Source organism: Manis javanica, chromosome 14 (assembly GCF_040802235.1).
Source record: "Manis javanica isolate MJ-LG chromosome 14, MJ_LKY, whole genome shotgun sequence".
Taxonomy (NCBI): Eukaryota; Metazoa; Chordata; class Mammalia; order Pholidota; family Manidae; genus Manis; species Manis javanica.
The window spans coordinates 46,510,430-46,531,799 of NC_133169.1; the positions used below are offsets into that span (position 1 = coordinate 46,510,430).

A 21,370-nucleotide genomic window follows, 5' to 3' on the forward strand; every position below is an offset into this window, starting at 1 on the left:
AATTAAAATAATCTTTTGATAATGCCTTTTAGTATCATAAATTGTTTCAGAAATTATACTAAGTTCACAATGGAACAAGACCAAAAAGTAAAGAAAAGAAAGGATAGCCTTGTGTTTGTTCCAGCAGTGACATTGCTGCTGAGTTACCATCGGTAAGACACTTATTCAGTTTCTTTGAGTTAGAAAACATTTCCATTGTGTAACCTGCTCTCCACCATGCACTCTTTTATTTTTTCTTGATATACAATATTGTATTGGTTTCCAGCCATAAAACAGAAAAAATTCCTGTCATGTTTGACTTCTTTATGCCTAATCACTACATGTTAAGGTCCTCCACATTTAGAAATTCAGATTGTAGACATATAAATAATAGGCATGTAAGATACACAGCATCTATGTTGTTCATTGTCCAATTAGTTTACTTATTTGCTTGGATTATTTAAAACACAAATTTAAATATGAATCTTCAAAGACTATCATCTACATAATCACTGCTCATGTTTTTACTTTTTTATTTAAGTGTCATTGATATACAATCTTATGAAGGTTTCACATCAACAACATTGTGGTTTCAACATTCACCCATATTATAAAGTCTCCCACACACCCCATTGCAGTAAGATGGTATAGAGTCACTACTTGTCTTCTCCATGCTGTACTGATGTCCCCATGACCTACCTATATTGTGAGTGCAAATTGTAGTGTCCCTTAATCCCCTTCTCCCTCCCTCCACAACCACCCAGTCCAACTGCTTCCCATTATTAATCACTAGTCCCTTCTTGGAGTCTGTGATCCTGCTTCTGTTTTGTTCCTTCAGTCTTGCTTTGCTGTTATACTCCAAAAATGAGTGAAATCATTTGAAACTTGTCTCTCTCTGCCTGGCTTATTTCACTGAGCATAATACCCTTTAGCTCCATTCATGCTGTTGCAAATTTAACAGCAAACATATATTTAAACTATATATTAAAATATAAAAAACAAATATGCCATAATCCCTAGGGTGGAATGTGTTATAGATGATCTCTTAAGATTTCTTAGTAAAGTCTGCTGAAAGGAAAATATATTTATTCATGAATACTAAAAGATGAATGGCAGGAAGGGAACAGACCTGAGATATTGGGAAGTGGTGTAGGAATTAATTTGAAAATTTTCTCCAAACTCTAAAAATAATGCTTATAATTACAATTATTTTAAAAAGATCTTTACATTTGCAAATTAGGAGCAAGAGAATGTCATGTCAGAACAACCAGACTTCAGGGCGTGACTTCCTCCTCTCGGATCTGTTTCAAGGCACCTCAGCTCCCTGGACCTTCTTTGCCCTCACCATGCTGGATCTCCTGGTGGCCCTCTTGGGCAACACCACAATAATCGCCCTCATTAGGGCTGACCCTCAGCTCCACAGTCCCATGTACTTCCTGCTCGGCCAGCTCTCCCTCATGGACCTCTTGTACATCTCTACATTTGTCCCCAAAATGGCCCGGGACTTTCTCTCTGAGGATCATCACATCTCCTTCTTGGGGTGTAGCATTCAGATGGTCCTCTTCACGAGCTTTGTGGGGACCGAGTGCCTGCTGCTGGCCGTCATGGCTTATGACCGCTATGTGGCCATCTGCCATCCACTGCACTACCCCATCCTCATGCGCCCCAGGGTCTGCACACTCCTGGTGCTCACGTCCTAGCTGGGCGCACTGCTCAATGCCTCCATCCATGTTATCTATACTATGAATCTCCCTGACTGTGCGTCTAGGCAAATCCATCATTTCTTTTGTGAGATCCCACACTTACTGAAACTGGTCTGTGCTGATACTTCCCAGTATGAAAAGGGCGTTTTAGTCAGTGGGGTGATTTTTCTCCTTCCTCCCATCTCAGCCATTCTGGCCTCCTATGGACGCATACTGTTCACTGTGCTGGGCATGCGCTCGAGCCTGGGGCTCAGGAAAACCTTGGCTACTTGCTCTTCTCACTTGACTGTGGTGTCTCTGTTCTACGGGGCTGCCATCTTCAAGTACTTTCTGCCCAAGTCCTACCACCCCCCTGAGCGGGATGAAGTGCTCTCCATCTTCTACACCATCCTCACGCCCACTCTCAACCCCCTCATCTACAGCCTGCGGAACAAGGACATCGCCAGAGCCCTCAGGACGCTTCTCAGGAAATGAGGGCTGTGTGGTGCTGTTGTTTGCAATGTGAATCCACTACAGCATGAGCTTCTGCTTTGAAATGGAATTAACAGGTATGTATATAGACATATCCATGTGCATTTAACCAGTGACACCATGTATTTGAGAAATAGGGGAAAACATATAATGCCTTCTGTAGTGATACAATTTATCATGGTCGTTTTCTTATAGATCATGTGTACCTCAGCAGTGAATGATAACAAAAATGGTGATATTTTGTTCATTTAATATATGCAATAATTTCTATTATTATATTACATTTGTTCATTTTATAAAAAGTACACAGATTTTTTAAAGAGAAGAACATCATTTACCAATTTCCTTTATTAGAAGAATTTAGATGTATATTCCCTAACTACCACTGTAAATGGTATAATAATAAAAATTTCAAGTATATACTATTTTCTAAATATTTTTCCTATGAAAATTCTTTTTCTCATGATATGACATGGAATTATTGAAATATTTATTGATACCCTGTATGTTTTAGCACAAATTAATTAAATAGTGTTCTGTTAAGATACGTTAAAAATTTGTTTCATCTCTCTTTCTTTTTGCCATGTGACTCAGTACTTGTGATTTCCAAAATAAAACATACATTTTAGTGAAAACATTTCTTTTATATTGTATAGAATTTTTAAAATACCAGTTACTCTTCATTGGAGTTTTTATCTTTAGCTTTTTTATATTTACTTCTGAAATTGCCTGATATTATGGTTTATCCATTACTTCTAATTTTTAATGACTTTTGCTTTGTATTTTACTGTTACTTTTGTATGTAAAATAAATTTATCACTAATCATAACTCTTGTCACAATATGGCAATTCCATATTATCATTTCCCCTGAAAAGTGTTAGATAAGAATACTGAAGTTACTTTTTACTGACATAATTTACAGAAGACATTGTACAATTTCAGGTGAGGAAAAAATAATACAATATTTGTATGTATTGTAAAATGATAAAAAGATGAGCCTAGTAAATATCCATCATATGTAATTTGTCTTTATAAACCTACTTTTCAGAACTTCCTTCACTGCACACTGTGTATATTTGTATATTATTTTTTCCATTTTCCATTGTCTTAAGACACTTTAATTTCCCTTTTATTCTCTTCTTTGACCTGTTGGTTATTTAGTAACATATTGATTAATTTCCACAGACTTGAAAATTCCAGTTTTCCTCCTAGGATTGATTTTTATTTTCTTACCACTGTGTTTGGGAAAGATAGCTGACATGACCTCAGTCTTCTCAAAGTGATTAAGACATTTCTGCAAAGGACACCCCATTAGGCGTGTGCTTGTTCTGGCCAGATGATGTAGCCCTTGCTTCAAGGGGGGTATTGTTGCCCCAACTGCTATTGTATTGTGTCCCTCTCCCTTAAATGTGGTTAACATTTCCTTTACATATTTAAGCATTCTAATTGTAGGTACATATATATTTTAAATTGTTTAATCCTCTTGATTAGCTGACAGTATGTAATGATCTTATTTTTCTCTTATATTCTCTTTCAGTCTCTTTGGTCTGATGATAAGTACAGCTGTTCCTTTTCTTTTTCTGGCTAACGCTTGGGTGGAGTAGCTTTTTCTAACTGTACATGTTTAGCTGATATGTAACCTAAAGTCATCTCTTGTACCTCACATATACTTTCTTAAATCACTTATAAACTGTATGAAGATTCTTCTGGAGTTCAATACTCCAAATTTTGATTATAGAATTCAATGCATTTAGTGTTAAAGTAATTATTGATCTGTAAAGATTTACTATGGACATTTTGATAATGGTTTTATGTTTATAATGTCTGTGTTCCTTTCTTCTTTACTGTCTTTCTTTGTGATTTGTTCACTTTTGGAGAGTTGTGCTTTGATTTCTTTGTCTTTGTGTGTCTACTATAGCCTTTTGCTTTGTTGCTACCATGAGGCTTATGAATAATCTTATAACAGCCTGTTGACAGTCCATATGGCTCTGTTATTTTAAATTAATGACAATGATGGGTAATGGCAACTTGTTACCTGTTCCACCCTATCAATTCCCACGAATATTACATATAATTTAAATTTCTTTGGAGTTAAAAAAGATATATTTATCATTCTCTTCACTCATTATTAATAATGGCAGAGTTCTTAGTCCTTAGTATCTGGGAAGTAATCAGTGAGATTTTTCTCCCACCTCTGATTCCATAAGGTAATCTTGTGGTGAGCATCACCAACTTAAAATGCTGTAAAATTGTCTCCATAAAGCTGAAGAACTCAAATTTAGGCCATGTATACTATGTATTATACATTATAAATATAAATATTTCATCCAATAAATGATAAAAGTGGGCAAAAATGAACATCTAATATACACCTTGAATTACTTTCCCCTTAAAGAAATTCCTCAGACCTCTTTCCCTCCATTATTCAAAGAAACTTCCTTGATTTAGATGTAATGCCAAATAAGAGGTACAATAGAAATTAATGTAAAAGAAATGTATTGAGGGCTGACAGCTTTCTTGATTTTATATTCACCAATAGATTAAAACCAATTATAGTTTCCCATCCAAGAGAATGTATTTATAATGTAGCTCCAGTGCATTAAGAAATGGCTTGTACCTTCAATGTGAATTAAGTAACTTATATTAGCATCCACTTTAAATGTGTTGTAAACCAAAACCAGAACCTTTAGCAAAGAGGGAAGAATCAATATTACTGCTTTTATTCACCACGATAGATTTGAGAACTACTTTACCTATACTCGGCCTCACAAGCTGAAAATTACAAGTTTCCATGTAGCAACTTAAGCAATAAGCAATTAAATATATATTTACTTCAATCATAATACAGCTTATTCTAATTATTACCACTATTTACTTATATTTTTGTAATGTTGACCTCCAGTTTTTCCTTGAATTGTGAATTCTGTTTTTATTAAGTGTTTGTGTTGTACAGTTTATGTAAGATATTAGGTAATTCATTTAAGAAGATGTACATAAATCAATTGAACTGGAAGCCACAGATACAGAGAATTTGCCTTCTGATTATCATCAGGCAATAATAAAATAAAATCTCAAAAATGGAAATGTTTATAGTAAATAGTATTCTATTGGATCCAAATGACTTGCATAATGTTTTAATTCATCTGAATAAAATTATCAACATATATTTTCAATTTTGAAATAATTGATCTACTTTACTATTTTTATAACTTCAAAAATATTACTGGATATGATCATGTGTTAAGCATATTCCAAATGTCTGAGGATAAAATACAGAGGAAATGGTCATCTTTGCTACATCAATGATGAGCAAAGTGATCCTCCAGGGTCATGACTTCTCAGAAAACATACTGGACTCCCAAAGCCTGTTCCTACCTCACTGCATCAGGAGTGGCTTCAGCCCCTTTGTCCTTGTAACCTCAAGATAATTCAGTATCGATATATGCAGCTGACTCTGTGTACATGCCCAAATGCAGCAGTGAGAACAAATCCATTCAAAAAAGATGTTCTGTGAGAAATACAGACCAGGATTAGTAAGCAAGGAAGGAACCACAAAGTTGAGCTATCGTGGCTCCTTCAGGGAAATGAAAGAATCCTTCCAGTGAACCAACCAGGTGAGTGGTAAGGTCCAGAGGAAGCATAAATACTTAAGAATTCTGCCACAAGTGGGAACAAGAAGAGTGAGCAGCTGTACAAATACAAAGGCAAAGAAAACCCAAGACACATAACAACTCACAAATATTATAATACATCTGAAAGCAACTAGCAAAAATTTAAGGGGCGTCTTGCAGTCAAATGCAAAAGCAGCAAGCAAAACTAAGAAAACACGAAAACTAATGGAAATGCATGTAAAAGACAGTAATTCTCCAACAACCAAGTTCAAAGGCACAATGTTTTTCCATCTAGCTGATTAAGAATTTAAAATAGCTCGTTTGAAGAAAGTAAATGGGTTAAAAGAACACTCAAAAATAATTGACCAAAATTATGATAACTATACAGGATCAAAATGCAATAGTTAGCAAAAGGATATAAATAAAAAAAATAACCAAGCAGTAATTTGGAAGTGAAGACTTTAGTGAATGAAATGAAAAATGCAGTAGAGGGCATCTTTATCAGGGTAGAGCAAATGGAGATTGGAGTAAGTTGAGTCAGAGAGTAGGAGTTTTGAAATAACCCAGTTACAGTAAAAAAGACAAAAGAATGAAAACATAGGGAAGAATGCTTACATGATATATAGATGTCCATCAATAGAAAAATAACACATTTCTGGTAACAGAAGTAGATCTTTTAAAAAATTTCCAATAATTAAGCATAAAATTTGATCATTTGCATTCCTTTGAATAACAGTGTCATGACTGGCAATTTCTTGAGTAATAATTCTAAATATGAAACACATCTTTGGTAAAAATATGTTAGTATCCTTTACCTGGGAAATTTGGAATTACAATGAAAAGAGAGAGAATAAATAAAATGATATGAAGTGAAATTATTCTAAAAATGCTATGAAAAATAGTTACATGTTTCACACACACACAAATACACATATAAAATTATATTGCCTATTGATCATAAGTCAAAATGTTATATGCTTTGAAAAAATAACTGTGGGTAAAATTGCATTACCAGAATATCTCCCCTGGTCTTAGTGCATCTCCATATCAGTAGGTGATCATAGGGGAAGCAAGGGCATATCTGGACCTGAGAGGTTGGGTGGGGCCCTTTTTACTGCAGCCAGGTCATGAGAAACAAGGGCAGGCAGAAATGGACGACTGCTTATAGGCAATAAATGTATTTCTCTACTTTATTTCTCCTTTTGACTGATTTTAGTTTCAAAGTTATTTTGCCACAGGGTTTTTCTTCCAGAGTTACAGGGAGCAAGATGAAGTAGGTTTGTTTAGTATATATTCTACATTTTCTGTAAAATACATTATAATTTCATCAGAGAGAAAACTCCCTTGAGCAGATAATCATTGATTTTAGTCTCAGATGAAAATATTAGAATATAAGTAACTCATTTTAAAGAATTAAGTACTTTCATGAGTAACACTTTCCTCAACTCCAATTACTGATGTAAAAGTTTCCAGGATAGAAAAAAACAAATCTAAGTTTTTTTTGTGTGTGTGTGTGTTTAATTTATTTATTTTGTTGTCATTAATCTGCAATTACATGAAGAATATTATGTTTACTAGGGTCCACCCTTCACCAAATCCCCCCCACATACCCCCATTACAGTACTGTCCATCAGTGTAGTAAGATGCTGTAGAATCACTACTTGTCTTCTCTGTGTTGCACAGCCCTCCCCATGCCCCCCCTCACATTATACATACTAATCGTAATGCCTCCTTTCTTTTTCCCCTCCCTTATCCCTCTCTTCCCTCCCTTTCTCCCCAGTCCCTTTCCCTTTGTTAACTGTTAGTCCATTCTTAGGTTCTATGATTCTGCTGCTGTTTTATTCCTTCAGTCTTTCTTTGTTCCTATAGTCTTTGGGTTTGAAGTGACTTTCTTGTAAGCAACACAGAGATGGGTCTTGCTTTTTATCCATTCTATTATTCTGTGTCTTTTGATTGGTGAATTCAGTCCATTTACATTTAGGGTGATTATTGAAAGATATGTACTTATTGCCATTGCAGGCTTTAGATTCGTGGTTGCCAAAAGTTCAAGGTTAGCATCTTTAGTATCTTACTGTCTAACTTAACACGCTTATTGAGCTATTTTAAACGCTGTATGGTCATTCTTTAATTTTCTCCCTTCTTATTCCTCCTCCTCCGTTCTTTAGATGTTGGTTGTTTTATTGTGTGCTCTTTTGTGCTTCCTTTAACTGATTTTGTGGGTAGTTGATTTTATTTTTTGCCTTTAGTTAGTATTTGGATGGTCTGCTTTCTTTGCTGTGATTTTATTTTCTCTGGTGACATCTATTTAGTCTTAGGAGTGCTCCCATCTAGAGCAGTCCCTTTAAAATATCCTGTAGAGGTAGTTTGTGGGAGGCAAATTCCCTCAACTTTTGCTTGTCTGGGAATTGTTTAATATCTCCTTCATATTTAAATTATAGTCGTGCTGGATACAGTATTCTTGGTTCAACACCCTTCTATTTCATTGAATTAAATATATCATGCCATTCTCTTCTGGCCTGTAATGTTTCTGTTGAGAAGTCTGATGATAGCCTGATGGGTTTTCCTTTATAGGTGACCTTTTTCCTCTCTCTAGCTGCCTTTAAAACTGTTCTTGTCCTTGCCCTTTGCCATTTTAATTATTATGTGTCTTGGTGGTGTCCTTCTTGGGTCTTTTCTGTTGGGAGTTCTGTATACTTCCATGGTCCGATAGATTACTTCCTCCTCCAGTTTGGGGAAAATTTCAGCAATTATTTCTTCAAATACACATTCTATCCCTTTCTCTCTCTCTCTTCTTCTTCTTCTGATACCACTATAATGTGGATATTGTTCCTTTTGGATTGGTCACACAGTTCTCTTAATATTGTTCATTCCTGGAGATCCTTTTATCTCTCTCTGCATGAGCTTCTATGCGTCCTGTTCTCTGGTTTCTATTCCATCAGTGGCCTATTGCATCTTATCCATTCTGCTTATAAATCCTTCCAGAGTTTGTTTCACTTCTGCAATCTTCCTCTGGACATCTATAATCTCCCTCCAGAAGTCTGTAATCTCCCTCCAGACTTATTCCCTTAGCTCTTGCATATTTCTCAGCAGCTCCATCAGCATGGTTATGAGCTTTATTTTTAATTCTTTTTCAGGAAGACTGGTTAGGTCTATCTCCTTCTCAGGGTTTGCCTCTGTGGTCTTGGTCTGTATCAATTTCTTCTGCCTTTTCATGGTGATAGATATATTTGTGGGGAGCTGGCATGTGTGTTGGGTAAGAGAAAGTCCCTTCTTGCCAGTTTGTGGTCTTCTATCCTACGAGAACAGCAGCCTCTAGCAGTTTTTGCTGGGCAGCTACATTCACATGGGGCTTCTGATCTTGCTTGGCTGCTATGGAGTTTATTTAGCTCTGCAGTTGCTGTGGGCATGGCCTGCCTCAGGCTGCTTCTCCAATATGGCAGAGCCACATTGGAGGGGGAACAGGTGGGAGGCTGTTTATTGCTGTGAGGGGCCTCCAAGATGTGCTGTGGTGGTTTGGGTGCCCAGAGTTCCCCAGGATTCTCTGCTGCTGGGCTAGGTGTCCTGGGGAACTTCTGTCCAGCTCTGGGGTCCCTGTACCTTTAAGACTTTCAAAAAGCAATAGCTTTTCTTTGTCACAGGTGCACTGGCAGCAGAGACCTGCTCATAGGCCTTACTGTCCTGTTTCCCTAGTTTCCAGCACCCTGCGCACTCACTGTGTCTGCGCTCTGGTGTGTATGGCTAGGGTTGAGTGTTCAGCAGTCCTGGGCTCCCTCTCCCTCCCTGCTCCAGCTCTTCTCCTCTCACTGGGAGCTGGGGTAGGGGGTGCTCAGGTCCTGCTGGGCAGTGGCTTGTATCTTACCCCTTCGTGAGGTGCTGGGTTCTTACAGGTGTGGATGTAGTCTGGCTTTTGTCCTGTGTTTTCTGGTCTCTTTTAGGATGAGTTGTATTTGCTCTGTTTTCAAAAATGTATGTGGTTTTGGGAGGAGATTTCCGCTGCTCTACTCATGCTGCTATCTTGGTTCTTTCTCCAAATCTAAGTTTTCAGTACCCTTAATCTTACAGTTTAGGGTGATCTCCTTAAGAAAAGCAATAAAAAATACAAATACAGTGTTGACATAGGCAACACTGGGAAGGGCCTATGTAAGTGAGAGACCCTGAAAGTTGTTCCTTTAGCTTCATAGCTCCTTCTGATTTATTTCCAAATAACTTTTAGGAGTGTTTTTCAATGCATGTATTGTTATTTTGCATTGACATTGTGTGAGAAAAATAAGAGTAATAACAGGTAACAAAAAAAGTAAATTTCTTAGAATGGTTATGAGAATATTAAATGGGTTATAAAAACTGCGGTTTGCCCACACACTATCCCTGGGGGTGTAACCGCATCGCTATAGCAGAGCAGCACTTGAGAGGGCAGAACACTGTCTGGATCAGAGGACCAGGAGCTCAGTGTCTGTGCTGCTGAGTCAGAGATTCACTCCCACATTTCTCCTGAACTAGTGACAGCACCTAACAGTGAGGGTGATTTCAAAAAATTAGTTCAGATAAACAACTCATCAGTACTGCCTGGCTCACAAGCACTCAGTAAGTATCAGTTTTAGTGATGACCATTATTGTTTTTATTGCTGTTATTATTTTTAATGATTATCATTCTATGTCAGCTAATATGGATTTATAAATGAAGTAGCTCTGTTGCTTTGCCCCAGGGTAAACACAAGCCCTTCAATATTTATCCACACTCAAAAGTGAAGTAGTTCTACTAGATTCAAAAATGAACAAATAAAAAAGTATGAACTACACCAATACAGAAAAACTTAAAATCAACCCTGTAATATTGGCACTTCTCTGTGCATGTGTCAAGCCTAAGTCAAGCCCGTGGTCATACTCAGTGCTGACATCCTCAGCAAACTCACTCTCCCACATGGGGCAAGTGCCTGCCTACCCATCACCTGTGAAACACTGACTCACGCACATGGGTTTCTGAACCCAAACAGTGGACTGAGAAAGGTGTATGAGGTCACTTTACCTCCAGATTTAAACACTTTTGGCTCACACAAACAAAAAAAACAAATAAAATATGTCATGTTGCTATATTTAATCAAGTGCAGGAAGTTAATTTAGACAAATTTGTCAGGGACAAAAGAAAAAATTGAGTCAGTGTGTCAGATATATTTCCATTAGGGATAAAGTGATGGCGTTACACCTTTTTCCTTTAGAATTCAGAATGATGTGAAGTTTGGTATTTGATACGGCTGCAACTCAAAAGAAAACACTGTTATCATGATATAAAATACATAAAAAATATTTCAAGTTCAGTATTTAAAAACTGTACTCCAAATCAAGTTTTATGTTAAAATTTTATTTTCAGAAAGAGGCTTCTTTTTCAGTATTCATTCATTCATTCATTCATTCATTCATTCATAAAAACTTACTAGTTCCCAAATAAGTACTAGGGAGAACATTAAATATTTAAAACACAAGGTTTTGGGATTAAAGATGACAGCATGAGAGGTGAAACAGAGACCTCCTCCTATAGTATGAAAATATAATTTAATACAACTAATCCTGAAAAAGCAACAGAAAAGAAAGCTGTACTTGACTGCATACACCTGGAGAAAGAGCAGACTCATGGCACAGGATAACACACCGAAGCTGTGACCTGGTGGGGCCCAAGCCCTTCCCACACCCCAGGTCACTGGTGGGAGGAAGAGAAACAGAGCAGGGAGAGAGTGGAGACCTGGGACTGCTGAGCACCTATGCCAGGAAATCTGCTCTGGGAGCATGAAACTACATTGCATGGTGCTCTGGATATTTAGTGCAGTTGGAAAGCTAAGATGGAATACTTGGAGAGATGGAGATTCCAGCTGCTTGTGGAAAACAGTGATTCATATCCAGCTGACCTGGGTGGGCAGTCTGAGAGGCTTTCTAAATCTGAGAGAGCTGCTAAAGGCACAAGGATTGCAAAGAGCTTACTGCTCAGGAGAAAGAACAGGTGAACAAAATTGTCCAGGTGCACAGTTCCCAGCAGGTTGGGAACTTAAATAATCTTCAGGTGCTCCATCCTCCTGGTTGGCTATGCAGCTTCAAGGCCCTTCACAGTGATACACAGCCTGCTGTGTCTTCCTCCCAGCCAGCCTGCACCTGGCTCAGGCTCTCAAACCAGCAACCCCTGCTCTGGCATCAGGCCAGCCACAGGGAAGCCCCACCTAAGGCAGCTACAAACCCAAAGTGTAGAAACTTACACCTGTGTTTGGTCCACTAGTTCAGGCAGTGGAGACAGGCACAGCAGCTGGGAATCAGAGAACAGCTCTTTCCTCCCACAAGCACCAACACCACTCCCCTGTGACCCCCAACATTCCTCCAGGGGAAGAGCAGCTCCAGAGAGTAGAGCTTCTGGGCAGGCACTAGAGGGCATCACAGACAGTTATGAAAAATCAAAGGAAACTGGTTCAAAGCAAAATTATGAATACACCTAGAAAGGTTCAAATGAAACCAACCTCATGAAACTTCCGGAAAGAGATTTCAAAATAAAAATCATTAACATGCTCATAGAGGTACAGAAAAATATTCAAGAACTCAGAAACAAATTTAGGATGGAGATCCAATCATTGAAGAATACAATGGAGGGTATTAAAAGCAGATTAGATACAGTGGAAGAGATGATAAATGAAACAGAAATTAGGGAAGAGGAATACCAAGAAGCTGAGGCACAGAGAGAAAAAGGATTTCTAAGAATGAGAGTATACTGGGAGAACTGTGTGACCAATCCAAATGGAACAATATTCATATTATAGGGGTACCAGAAGAAGAAGAAGAGAAAAAAGAGATAGAAACTGTCCTTGATGAAGTAATTGCTGAAAACTTCCCCAATGTGGGGAAGGAGATAGTCTCTTTGGCCATGGGGGTGCACAGATCTCCCAACACAAGGGACCCAAGGAAGACAACACTAAGACATATAGTAAATAAAATGGAAAAGATCAAGGATAATGACAGACTACTAAAAGCAGCCAGAAAGAGAAATAAGATCACATACAAAGGAAAACCCATTAGGCTATCATCAGACTTCTCAGCAGAAACCTTACAGGCCAGAAGGGAGTGGAATGATGTATTTAATGCAATGAAGCAGAGGGCTTCAAACCAAGAATAATTTATCCAGCAAGATTATCATTTAAATTTGAAGGAGGCATTAAACAATTTACAGAAAAGCAAAAGTTGAGGGAATTTAGCTCTCCCACAAACCATCTCTACTGTGTAATTTGGACAGACTACTATAGATGGAAGTATCTCTAAGGTTAAATAGCTGTCACCAGAGGTAATAAAAAGGGATAGATAAAGAGTACAGAATATGATGCCTAATATGTAAAAAATGGAGGAGGAAGAAAAAGAATGGGAAAAAAAGAACCTTTAGATTGTGTTTGTAATAGCTTACTAAGTGAGTTAAGCTAGACTTTAGATAGTAAGGAAGTTAACCTTGAACCTTTTGGTAACCATGAATCTAAAGCCTGCAATGACAATAAGTACATATCTATCAAAAATCACCCTCACTGTAAATAGACTGAATGCACCAATCAAAAAACTTAAAGTCACTGAATGGATATAAAAACAAGGCCCAACTATATGCTGCCTACAAGAGACTCACTTCAGATCAAAAGAAATACACAGACTAAAGTGAATGGATGGAAAAAGATATTTCATGCAACTAATAGGGAGAAAAGAGCAGGTGTTGCAGCACTTGTATCAGACAAAACAGACTTCAAAACAAAGACAGTCAAAAGAGACAAAGAAGGACATTACAGAATGATTAAGGGGTGAATCCCACGAGAGGATACAACCATGATAAATATCTATGCACCCAACAGAGGAGCACCAGCATATGTGAAACAAATACTAACAAAATTAAAAGGGAAATAGAATGTAATGTATTCATTCTAGGAGGCTTCAACACTCCACTCACTCCAAAGGACAGATCAACCAGACAGAAACTAAGTAAGGACACAGAGGCACTGAACAACACATTAGAAGAGATGGACTTAACAGACATCTAAAGAACTCTGCACCCAACGGCAGCAGAATACACTTTTTCTCAAGTGCACATGGAACATTTCCCAGAAAAGACCACATGCTAGGCCACAAAAAGAGGCTCAGTAAATTCAAAAAGATTGAAATTGTACCAACTAACTTCTCAAATCACAAGGGTATAAAACTATAAATTGTTAAAAGGGAAAAAAAATGGCTCACAAACACAGGGAGGCTTAACAATATGATCCTAAGTAATCAATGGATCAATGACCCAATTAAAACAGAGATCAAGCAATATATGGAGACAAATGAAAACAACCGCACAATGCCCCCACTTCTATGGGATGCAGCAAAGGCAGTTCTAAGAGGGAAGTATATAGCAATCCAGGTCTATTTAAAGAATGAAGAACAATCCCAAATGAATAGTCTAAACTCACAATTATAGAAACTAGAAAAATAAGAACAAATGAAACCCAATGTCAGCAGAAGAAGGGACATAATAAAGATCAGAGAAGAAATAAATAAAATTGAGAAGAAGAAAACAATAGAAAAAAAATAAATGAAACCTAGAGCTATTTCTTTTAGAAAATAAAAAAAATAGAAAAAAAGAGAACCTACGCACATAAACAGAATCAGAAATGAGAAAGGAAAAATCAAAATGGATGCCACAGAAATACAAAAACTTATTAGAGAACACTATGAAAATCTATATGCTAACAAACTGGATAAGCTAGAAGAAATGGACAACTTTCTAGAAAAATTCAGCCTTTCAAGACTGACCCAGGAAGAAACAGAAAATCTAAGCAGACCAGTTACCAGCAATGAAATTGAATTGGTAATTTTAAAACTACCCAAGAACAAAACCATGGACCAGATGGATTCACTGCTGTGTATTATCAGACATTTAGAGAAGACATAATACCTATTCTCCTTAAAGGTTTCCAAAAAATAGAATAGGAGGAAATACTTCTGAACTCATACTATGAAGCCAGCATCACTGTAATACCAAAACCAGGCAAAGACACCACACACACACAAAAAAATTACAGACCAATATCCCTGATGAATATACATGCAAAATACTCAACAAAATATTATCAAACCAAATAAAAAATACATCAAGAAGATCATCTATCATGATCAAATGGGATTCATCACAGGGATACAAGGATGGTACAACATTCAAAAATCCATCAACATCACCCATCACATCGACAAAAAGGACAAAAACCATATGATCATTTCAATAGATGCTGAAAAAGCATTAAACAAAATTCATCATCCATTCATAATATAAACTCTAAAAATAATGGGTATAGAGGGCAAGTACCTTAACATAATAAAGGCCATATATGACAACCCACAGCCAACATCATACTTAACAGTTAGAAGCTGAAAGCTTTTCCTCTAAGATTGGGAACAAGACAAGGATGCCTACTCTCTCCATTTTTATTCAACATAGTACTGGAGGTCCTAGCCAATCAGAAACACTAAGAAATAAAAGGCATCCATATTGATAAGGAAGAAGTCAAACTGTCACTGTTTGCATATGAAATGATATTGTACATAAAATCCCTAAAGAATTCACTCCAAAACTACTAGAACTAATACTTCAATTCAGCAAAGTTTCGATATACAAAATTAATACACAGAAATCTGTTGCATTCCTTTACACTAATAATGAACTAGCAGAAAGAGAAATCATAAAAACAATTCCATTCACAATTGCATCAAAAAGAGTAAGATACCTGGGAATAAACCTAACCAAGGACGTGAATGACCTATACCCTGAAAAATATAGGACACTCCTAAGAGAAATTAAAGAGGACTCTAATAAACGGAAATCCATCCCATGCTCTTGGGTAGAAAAAATTAATACTGTTAAAATGGCCATCGTGCCTAAAGCAATCTACAGATTCAATGAAATCCCTGTCAAAATACAAACAGCATTCTTCAACCAACTGGAACAAATAGTTCTAAAATTCATATGGAACCACAAAAGACCCCAAACAGCCAAAGCAATCCTGAGAAGGAAGAATAAAGCAGGGGGATCTCGTTTCCCAACTTCAAGCACTACTACAAAGCCACAGTAATCAAGACAATTTGGTACTTCACAAGAACAGACCTGTAGACCAGTGGAACAGAATAAAGAGTCCAGATATTAACCCAAACATATGTGGTCAATTAATATACCATAAGGGAACCATGGATATATCAATGGGGAAATGACAACTTCTTCAACAGCTGGTGTTGGCAAAACTGGACAGCTACATGCAAGAGAATGTAACTGGAATACTGACTAACCTCATACACAAAAGTAAACTCATAATGGATCAAAGACTGGAATGTAAGTAATGAAACCATAAAACTCTTAGAAGAAAATATAGGGAAAACTCTCTTGAATATAAACATGAGCAACTTCTTCATGAACATCTCTCCACAGGCAAGGGAAACAAAAGCAAAAAGGAACAAGTGGAATTATAACAAACTAAAAATCTTCTGTACAGCAAAGGACACCATCAGTAGAACATAAAGACATCCTATAGTATGGGAGAATATATTCATAAATGACATATCCAGTAAGAGGTTGACATCCAAATTATATAAAGAGCTCATGCACCTCCACAAACAAAAAGCAAATAACTGAATTAAAGAATGGGCAGAGGAGCTGAAAAGACACTTCTTCAAAGAAGAAATTCAGATGGCCAACAGGCACATGAAAAGATGCTCTACATTGCTAATCAACAGAGACCTGCAAATTAAAATCATAATGAGATACCAACTCACACCATTTAGGATGGCAAACATCCAAAAGACAAAAAACAACAAATGTTGGTGAGGATGTGGAGAAAGTGGAACCCCACTACACTGCTGGTGGGAGCGTAAATTAGTTCAACCTTTATGGAAAGCAGTATGGAGGTTCCTCAAAAAACTAAAAATAGAAATACCATTTGATCCAGGATTTCCACACCTCGGAATTTACCTTAAGAATGCAGCAGCCCAGTTTGAAAAAGACATATGCACCTCTATGTTTATCACATCACTATTTACAATAGCCAAGAAATGGAAACAATGTAAGTGTCCACCAGTAGATGAATGGATAAAGAAGAGCTGGTACATATACACAATGGAATATTCTTCAGCCATAAGAAGAAAACAAATCCTACCATTTGCAACAATGTAGATGGAGCTAGAGGGTATTATGCTCAGTGAAATAAGCCAGGCAGAGAAAGACAAGTACCAAATGATTTCACTCACATGTGGAGTATAAGAGCAAAGAAAAAGCTGAAGGAACACAAACAGCAGCAGACTCACAGAACCCGAGAATGGACTAACAGTTACCAAAGGGAAAGGGACGGTGGAGGATGGGTGGGAAGGGAGAGATAAGAGGGAAAAGGGGCATTATGATGAGCACACATAATGTGGGTGGGTCACAGGGAAGGCAGTACAGCACAGAGAAGACAAGTAGTGATTCTGTAGCATCTTACTACACTGATGGACAGTGACTGTAATGGGGTATATGGGGGGGACTTGATAATGGCAGCAATCTAGTAACCAGAATGTTGTTCATGTAAGTGTATATTAATGATACAAAAAAATAAATACATCATAAGTTAATAAATAAATAAATAAAACACAAGGTTTCATGTGTAATCCTTTCCCTTAAGTGGTCCAGGAAAGGAAGAGGTAGATAATAAGATCATAATGATGTAGTCTGAAATATGAAAGGGTGTATATCATTCAAGGAAACATTGTCTACATCTGTAGTGCCAGTAACAGTGAAAAGTGATGGGAGTTGGATGGCCAGGTATCAGGAAAAAATATTAGAATATGTAAAACCTAAGTGATATGTATAGTTGACTCAAATTTAGATTTAGGCAAAGATTTGTGGATACCCCATACAAATTTATATTTTGGCATCCCTCAACTGAACATTGTAAATATTTTGTATTTATTTATAAGAAATATAAGTTACTGCAGTGGGGTGCATATAGAGAAATAAGTTTACTAAGGTACAGCAATCCTTATATTATGAAGCCATTTACTCTGATCTCATAATTTCATTTATCATGAAAAAAATCAGAGCAAAACCTACCAAATCACAATAAAAAGCCTCCTTAATTAGAGGCGATTCTTTGGAAATAATCTGTTCATGTGTTGGCTCCTGAAGATTCTCTCCTCTCTGACATGACACGCCTACCTATTTATACACCTCAGCACATATTCTTTTCCATCCAGAGTTTTTTAGGCATAATGGTATACATGCAAATTAATAAAATATTCTATTCACTATAAAACAATTTTGATCAAATTATAATGGTTAGATACATTGACATACTAGATATCGTCCCAGCTTCCCTACATACTTACTCCACTCTGCAGGGAGTTAAGTTATAAGAGGCATATTGTTTCAAATACAATGAACATATGGCCCTACATGAAAATTAAAGGAAAAGAATTATGGCATCATAAAGTTCCAAGCACAGATCACCCTTCAACATTTATTTTTTTTAGGGTTTAGATATTACTGATCAGTATATTCTAGGCAAAGTGTTATATGTTATTCACTATAGTCGACAAGGGGTTCCTAAAGTCACAATTTTTGTATGAATATACAATGCCAACAGTCTCCTAAGGCCCCAATACCCACTTCATTCCTCAGGCTGCCAAGAAAGGGGTTCAGAAGAGGGGTGATAATGGTGTAAAGCACAGCTACTGTTCAGGGGAATGCAAGGGGTGGGGCCTTGTATAGGTGGAGTGGCCTGTCGCATAGAAGAGACTGGTCACCATCAGGTGAGAGGAGCAAGTGGAGATGGCTTTCGTCTGTCCTCTGCCTGAGCTCATCTGGAGCACCACAGTGAGGATGCGGGCATAAGACGCTAGATGGCCACGATTGGTACCAGCAGAATAATGAGGACCATCAGGAGACACATCTCAGAAATAGTTGTTAGAATGATTCCCTGCTATCCACGTAGAGGTAGCAGTTAGATCATTACAGCAATTTCTTCTTTGATATTCTTTTCTAAAATTGTGTTATTTGAAGATCATGTATCTTGTAGAAATACATAGGAATAACTACACACATTCTTAATAATTAAGCTAATGTGTCACTAAGGCAAAGAGGCAGAAAAATAGATTGGAAAAGAGAATTTTGCAAACTATCATTTGAAATACACTTTAGGAGCTAACACCAAATTATGACTTGAGTGGTGATTACTATTTTCAGTCTCATACAATAAGCATTTAGTATGAAAAAGAGAGTGGAAAATAGAAAATAGAAAAAAAAATCATTTTTCCTAACCTTATGCAAGACTTTGAACATTTCAGTTTGAATGGGTTGCCTGCAGAATCACAGCTGAACCCCATATGTTGTTTGCAAAGGCCTTCAGGGAGTCCTCAGACTCTAGACCAAAATTAAATGCAGTGTCTACATTGTAGATGATTTTTTTCCTCAGATTGTTGTCTGCACTAAAAATAAATAAACAAAAAACAATTGAGTTCAGGTTAAATGCTCAAAATATTTGTTCAAATGAAAACTAATGAGATATCTTTTAACAGATAGGTTTTACAAAAGTATTACTTAATTCTACTTCACCTTTAAAATGTGTATATAAACTATATTCTAGAAAATAATAACCGGTAGACATATACTTTGATGTTTTTTGAACAAAAGGATGATTTGAGGGGATTGTGTGACTTAGGATATGTTATTTTCTAAATAATGCAATTAACTTTTTCCTAACAAATTGTAAGATTAACACTATCATGGAAGTAGGAGACACTTTTCTGAAAATCTGCACAACTAATAAATGTTGTAACCTATCAGGGTTCATTGTGGCCTGGATCACAGGGAGGAAGTTAGATAAGGACAGGTCATTCACGTACTGTTATTCAATACTTATGGGATTTATTTAACCTGGTAAATTTTGAGAGAGGACAAATTTTAAAATGTCAATCTAAATAATTCCATAAGATGACATAAAAGAAACCCTTTACTAAGGCAAAAAATACATTTTTTATAAAATAAATCTATGTTCTATAATATTACACAGTAAAACATATATTCACATATTACAAAATATGTATATTAAAATATATTTAAGTTATTGCATATTTATATGTGTATATATTTAATTGTATATACATACATATTTATAACATATATATGCTCAAAAACATGGGTAGTGAGATCATGTAGGTTATATTTACTTTATGTTTTATCACTTTCCTGTAAAACACCTTAAACAGTTTCCTCAGAGAGACAACTTCCTTGGGCAGACAATCACTGATTTTACTCTCAGATGGAAATATTAGAATATAAGTATCTCATTTAAGTAAAAAATTAAGTCCTCTGATGCATAATACTTGCCTCAAATCGAATCACTGGTGTAAAACTTCTAGACTAGTAAAGGAAAAATGCAAGTTTTGGGAACCCTGATCTCCTTAAGAAAAGTAATCAAAAATACAAGTACAGTGTTGACATAGGCAACATTGGAAAGGGCCTTTGCAAGTGAGAGACCTTTAACTTTAAATTTCTTGAGCTTCATAGCTCCTTCTGATTTATTTTTGAATGATTTTTAGAAGTGTTCCTCAATTCACATTTTGTTATTTTCAGTTGACATTTTGTGAGAAAGACATTTTAAGTGTAACAGGTAACTACAAAAAATTTATTGGGAAGGTTATGAGAAAATTCAGTCTCAAATGCTGTGGTACAAAAATGGTGGTGTGTCCTTAGGTACCACACAGTGAGCCCTGGGGGTATAACTGGATTCCAATAGTGGGGTGGAATTGAGGAGGGCAGCACACTGCCCAAGCGAGAGAAACAGGAACTTACCATTTGTTTATATATGCAGAGATTTACTACTTATTTTCTATCAGGACCATGATAACACCAATTACAAAGGGCAATAAAAAATTAGTCAATTCAGGTAATCAAATCAGTGTTCCCTGTCATATAACAAGCATTCAATAAGTACTAGTTTTAGTAATGATCATTGTTTTTATTGGGGTTATTATTTTTTTAAATATTTTTAAACAAGTGTATTGATACACAGTATTATATTGGTTTCCAGTATATAGTATAATGATTTAACAATTTCACACATTTTTAAATCCTAACCTCAACTACTTTACTTGCTATCTGTCAACATCTCTCATGTTGAACAAAACTATTGATTGTATTTTTTATGCTACACTTTCATTCCTGTGACTAATTTATATTATGATTGTGATTTTTGTGCCTCTATAGCCTTCACCTATTTTACCCACACACCCCAACCATCCCCATGGTAACCACCAGTCACTTCTCAGTGTCTATGAGTCTAATGCTGTTTTGTTCATTTTGTTTTGTTTTTTGTTTTTGATTCCACATGCAAGTGAAATAATTTGGTATTTGTCCTTCTCCACCTGGTTTATTTCACTTAGCATAATAACCTCTAGGTCCATCCATGATGTCAAAATTGGAAGGATTTATTTTCGTAGCTGAATATCCCATTGTACATATGTATCACATTTTCTTTATCCATTCATCTATTAACAGATACTCAGGTTGCTTCCATATCTTGGCTATTGTAAATAATGTGATAATA

General features: G+C 36.5%; 1 pseudogene; it reads left to right on the top strand.

The window, feature by feature from the left end:
• Nucleotides 1-1,229: 1,229 nt before the first annotated feature.
• On the top strand, nt 1,230-2,156 carry LOC108396251 (olfactory receptor 2AK2-like; annotated as a pseudogene).
• Nucleotides 2,157-21,370: the final 19,214 nt, after the last annotated feature.